Here is a 6,732-nt window from a genome sequence, read left to right on the forward strand (position 1 = left end):
ATCAAGCAGGTCCAGAGCATTGTAGAGGTGACATACTTACTTCCCTACTGGTGATATTCACATGCCATACATAGTTTTATTTGCTGTATAAAAGAAAGGAAAGTTTAAAAAATTAGAGAATTTTCCAATGAAAAGGCAAGCCTTACTAACATTTATGTTGTGGTCAATAATAAAGAATGACAAAAGGTTCAGTATAAATAAAATACTGTTAAGATACTCTTTTATGAATCATGAAATTTGGTCCATGGAGCACAAATCTAACTTTATATGTTTTACAGTCCTGGGATATAATACATACAGTGATACTGAAGTTTTCTGCTATCATTAGAAAAGGTATCTTTCCACACTGTGAAATCCTACATGATTTAGCACTAATTAAGAAGTAAAGTGTCCTATTCTATTTCATTAAAGAAAAATAATTGTTTTGTTTGGCCCAAAGTGGCAAGTTATTATCGATGATTATGAACTATTTTGAACCTAATAAAGCTGTTTTGAATTTCAGTTCATTTTTTTTCTGCCAGTTCTTCTGGGACATGAACTCAGTGACTGGGTGCTGCCCTGTGGCTTTATAACTCTTAGCTAACATTCTACTGCTTGAGCTACAGCTACAGTTTTTTTGCAGGTTTGTTTTTCACTGGTTGAGATAAGAGACTCACGGACATTTTTGCACCAAATGGCTTCAAACCATAATCTTCAAATCTCAGCCTCCTGAGTGCTTGGATTACAAGTGTGAACCATCAGTGTGTGACTTTTGTTTTGCTATTTCATAGTAAATTTTCTCAAATGAGCCTAGAAAATGTATCAATTTGTGCTTCTATGAATGAGTGAAAGCATTTATGTCTTCTGTGAAGTTTCACAAACTAAAGAAGATTTAAGAGTCCTTTTTTTCAGATCTGAGAAGCAAACTAAGGTCCTGACACTTGCCAGCAAGTGCTCTTCCATTTAGCAAAATCCCCAACACTAAAATCAGGATTCCTAACTCTAAATAACACAGGATTCAGAGACTCAGAGGAAACTAGTTTGTTGACCACTGAATAGAATATAAACAAATCACAAGATGAAAGTTCATGAAGGCTGAGAAAATGTAGGTTCAGACAAATAACTCTGTTCTCCCTGCTTCCTGTCTTCACCTTTTTTAAACCAGTCCTGGGGCTTGAACTCAGAGTCTGGGCATTTTCCTGAGCTTTGTTTGCTTAAGTCTAGCACTCTACCACTTGAGCCACAATGTACTTCTAGCTTTTTCTGTTTATATCTTACTGAGGAATCAAACCCAGGGCTTCATGGCTGCTAGGCAAGCACTCTCCCACTAAGCCATATTCTCAGCCCTCACTTTTTATTCTTGAGACAAGATATTCAACTTCAACTCAAGCTGGACCATGTCCATTGTTTTTAGTATTAATTCACTTAGGAGAATATGCGGTGTACAGTTTGCTTGTACCAATGTCTGCCATCTAATTATTTCTTGGTGTAGGCCTCTAAGTTGGGTAGTGTATGATTTCAGTTCTTCAGTTTCACAGTGGGTAGAGATAAAAGTGTGTTTTCTGAAAAAATCCTTAGTGATGTTTGAGGTCTAAAAATGTCATAGCATGAATTAAATCCTTGGTGTTTATGGAATTTTTGTCTGCACTTATTATAATTTATTTGTTATTAACAATTTTAATTTATATTACAAAGGTAATATATGGAGGATTTAGTTACATTTGACTGATAGATTTAGAGTGATCCTTTACCTATGGAGGGAGTCACAATCCAGAGACCCTTGACATAGATGATAATCCTAGGAGTAGCAATAGGTCAACTGCAATAATTACAAGAAACTGCATTTATTTTTGTATTGGTCCTAGGCATTAATCAAGGCCTGAGTAGTGCCCTAGAATTTTTTATTGTAACTAAGATGATTTTAGCACATAAGAAAAAATATACTCATGTGGCTGACATACATAGACTTATTATTGGGCCCCGTATGGCCTTCAAAATGCATGGAACACTTCTTTCCCCAAAAGAGATGGAAGTGGTTCTGTGTCTCAAGGGGTAGAGCAACAGCCTTGAGAGAAGAAGCAAAAGCATCGTGCCAATTCACTTAGTTCAAGTCTCCGTATTGTTATACATACACCAGTGTGTGTGTATAACACACACACACACACACACACACACACACACACACACACACACACACACACACACACACACACAAACACAGGAGAAAATAGAAAAGGAAAAAACCCTGATAAGGTAATTAAGACACCTAATATAATAAAGAGCAGAAAACTTGAGGATTCATTTCTGTATTATTAGATTATTAAACAGGTGATTTAAAGTATACAGATATAGCTGGGTCACCAGAGTTTCATTCTTGTTAATCTCTCTGTGTGTGTGTGTGTGTGTGTGTGTGTGTGTGTGTGTGTGTGCGTGTGTGTGTGCGTGTGTGGGCTCACATACCTCAGTACTAGCACTTGAATTCAAGCCCTTATTCTCTTCCTTAGCTTTTTCTCTCCAGGTTGATTATTCTCCACTTAAGCTATATCTCCAGTCTGGCTTGCCTGTAACTCTAGCTACTTAGGAGACTGAAACCTAGAAGACTGTAGTTTGAAGATCCCTAAAGCAGAAAAGTTGTAAGATTCTATCTCCAATTAACCAGAAAAAATAATGAGACCAGAGTCATGGCTCAGTAATTTTTCTGAGGTAACCGTGGACCTTTCCTTCCTTTTTTCAGTGCTTATGTAACATACAGAGTCATATAGCTGTGTAATACACTCAACTTATAGACACATATGAGCATGTATATGTTTTCATAATATGTACATTAAAAGAAATACATGTTTTTGTTTCTATGATCAGGCCACACATCTCCTAGAAGGTGTTGAGTTCATCTCGCACCCACTGTTGTGCATATGCTATTATTCTAGAATGAGCAAGTAGTAGAAAAAGGCAGGATTTGTAGCACATAATTATCAGAATATCTTTCTTGCTGTAGAATCTGTATGTGTACACATGCACGTTGTGTACATAGATTAAATTCGTTTCTTTGCACGTTAGAGAAATGTTAGCTAGCCCTGTTTTTAGCAGTTACTTTTGAATGAATATCATGAGTTCCATAGGTTGTGTTAGAACGCAGGGTTAGAATGCCTCTTATTACATACCTACATACCTGGACGCACAAATGCTTACTCATTGATTGAGAATGGAATTGTTTATTTTTTTTCCAGTTGTAGTGCTTGAACTCAGAATTGAGCACTGTCCCTTAGTTTCTTTTGCTCAAGGTTAGTGCTCTTCCACTTGAGCCACCTTTTCTGTTTATTTGGTACTGAGGAATCAAACCCAGGGCTTCATGCATACTAGGCAAGCATTCTACCACTAAACTGCATTTCCAGCTGAGAAGGGGATCTTGATAATTGTTTCCTATGCAATCTTGGACTCTGCTTTCCAAGTAAGCATTTTATAGGGGTGAGGACTACACTAATAGTAATTTTTAAATTTTTATATATTTCATTTTTCCCCTTTTTATTGGTAGTACTGCACCTAAAAGTGGTTCATCCTGTGTATCAGGATGTGTGGAGTGATGGAAGAGATGAGTCTCATAAAGATACCTTGTTTGAATATACGAAAATTTCATAATCAAATCCCTTGGAAGAATGTGTGCTAATCAAAAAGTGAGAAAAAAATTACTACAGCTTTATGTGGTATTTTTCTTAGCTCATATGCTAGTAGGTGTTTTTTTTAATTTTGAAAGTAACAGATTTTTGGTTGTATATAAATGTCATAATTCAAATCTAGGGTTTAAATTTTTCTCCCCAATCCATCTGCATAACCATATACCCCATTCCCCAAAGAATTCCATTGTCAGATATATATTGCCAGAACCTTTCCCATGCATATACAAATATCTATGTCCATGAGTATAAAATACACACATTACCGATTATATCATATATAGGTTGCTTCTCACTTGAAAGCGCATCCTGTGGTGTTCAATGTATATGTCATATTGTACAGAATTAATCAGCCTGTACATGATCAGCGGCAATTTCAATGGTTTTATATTATTTTAGACACATCTCATTCCTGCTAATGTTTTTCCACTAGTGAAGTACAAGAATATCATTGAAGCATAAAGGAAGTGGATAGTTTCCCATGCCCTCCCCTCCCCCGCCATTCTAATTTGTGATAGAGACTGCCAAAGAAGTATGGCTATAAATTCTTTTTAAATATTAAGGACATTCTGTCAAGAAGCTACTCTCTTTTAAGAGAATGTGAAATTCAGTAGGAGTTAACATTTGTGAGCATTAAATATTGACATATGACTGTGTTTTCTAATATATAATTAACGTTGTGTGTGTGTGTGTGTGTGTGTGTGTGTGTGTGTGTGTGTGTGTGTGTGTGTGTGTGTATGTACTGAACCTGAAGGTGAATTCAGTGCCTGAGTGCTGTCCTGGAGCCTTTGTACTTGAACCACACCTCCATTTCCTATTTGTGGTGTTTAACTTGAGATTAAGATTTCCTGCTTGTCCTGACTTGGATAATCACATCTCAGGCTCCTGAGTAATTAGGATTACAAGCCTGAGCCACAGATGGCTAGCCATTATAATCCTCTGGTTCTCAGAATGACACTTCTCTTTTTTTGGTTCAAAAACTGGCAGTGGCTACTTGATTGGCCTGGATAGGAACATCTTCAGGGATTGTGGTTGGGGTTTTAGAATAGAATGCAAGTAATACCTTCCCCAGCAGCTAATCTCCATCCTCATTACTTCTAAATAAAACTTATAAATTGAGAAATTTGCTTTCACACTTGAATTTCTATTAAACATATTGCCTTATTATTGCACAAAATAATGGACTCCATTATATTTTCATATATTTTTATAATATTCACTTTCATCATCCACTTTTGCCTGTCTCCTCCCATTGTTCCCCCGTTTTTACATTTTTCCCTGTCTCCTTCCCTCTCTCTTGCCCTCTCTCTCTCTTTTCTCCCTCTCTCTTTTCCTCTCTCATTCTCTGCCTGCCTCTCTGCTAGTATTTGCTTTTCACTTTTTGCCTGCATTCCACCTTTTAAGCAAAGCTTCAAGTTCTGGCTTTATGCAGGTGAATTGGAATTAAGATTTTTAGCCAGGCACCGGTGGCCTTCACCTGTAATACTAGCTACACAATATGCTGATATCTGAGGTTCTGGCTTCGAAGCCAGACCAGGCAGGCAAGTCCATGAGACTCTTATTTCTAATTAATCACCAGAAAACCAGAAATGGCTTTGTGGCTCAAGTGGTAGAGTGCTTGCCTTGAGCTGAAGAGCTGATGGGTAGTGCCCAAGTCCAGGGATCAAGCCCCATGACTGACCAAAATATAAGTAAATAAAACATTTTCATAGATTTTTCTGTCAAAACATGATCATAAATTAAATTTATTCACAAAGATACTATAGGAATTTAATTTTGTTGGGCAATTAACAACTATTTAAATTATTTTTGACAAATTATAATGAATCATGCTTTATGAATCTCATCTTATTCTGAAATATTATAAAAACAGTAGAGTTCTTCTACAGGATTCCAACCTAAAGGGAAGCCCTGTTCCATATCAGAAGTATATATCAACCATTTCTTTCTCCTGTACTCACCTTATCTTACATCTACTCATTTATTATTTTTATTTGTCAATTATCTTTAAGTAGTTGTACAAAAGAAGTGCCATGTAACAAAGCAGTTTATGAAAACAGTGCGTATTGATCCATGCCACCCTTTCAACATACAACCCCCCGACACACCCCTTCCCTTACTTTTCTTAGTTTTGTGGTATATGCAATGAATTCCTTTTTAGAAAAGTAATTTAGTTTATAATTATTATAAAGAGGTTGTGTAGAGGGATTTCAATTTCATGAAGCAGATAAATACATTACCTTTCATACAGCATCTTCTGTTCCCTCACTCTCATCCAATGAGCTCATTTACATTCTGTCCCTTCCTCCCTTCATTTGTCTACCCTTTCCATACCCTCCTCTTTAATGCACCCAATTCTTGGTATTGATATTTTCAGGCTTTGACCTAGTCTTTCTAAAGGTTATAGTATATGGGCCACATTGGCAGCAGCGATGGTGGAGCAGGAAGGCTCCCAGAATGAAGACAACAATCACATGCAAGGTAAACTGCGTGGAGAAGGGCACGCCAGAAGTACTGGACCCTCTTCTTCAGGTACATGTCACAGAGTAAGCCCTCTGGAGCTCAGGAGTTCATGTGCTCGGGAGCACACTCCTGTTCTTCCCTCATGGCCAGCAAAAGAGCACAGCAGCACTGTCCATGTTGGTGTTGGAGTCCTCAAAGAAGGCAGAAGTGGATGTAGTGTCTGGCTAGGATGTTCAGTTTGATGGACCCCACTGATCCAGAGCCTTGAAGTGTTCCAGTTGGGGTTCCTGGAAACAAGGGTCACCCATGGTTCCATTTGTTTTGGGCATTGACTGTGAGGAAAGCGAGAACTACTGGGAACCTTGATACTACTTTCTACACTCCACAGTGTTGGCTCTGCCAACATGCTGGTGGAGGACTCCATGGCCCAAAGCTTCCCAGGCAAGTGGACATGCTCGTGCCCCAGGCAGTGCTGCAGTTTCTCTATTGGAAAAACAAAAGCAGGTCTATGGTCTTCATCATGTATGCATAGAAGTACCATCCAACAAACACGGGTCACCCTCTGTCCAATCCCTGCTCCACTTCATCTGGTTTCTGCTGTGAACCATGGAAGACGCCA

Source organism: Dipodomys merriami, unplaced genomic scaffold (assembly GCF_024711535.1).
Source record: "Dipodomys merriami isolate MVZ:Mamm:240054 unplaced genomic scaffold, mDipMer1.0.p SCAF_526, whole genome shotgun sequence".
Taxonomy (NCBI): domain Eukaryota; kingdom Metazoa; phylum Chordata; class Mammalia; order Rodentia; family Heteromyidae; genus Dipodomys; species Dipodomys merriami.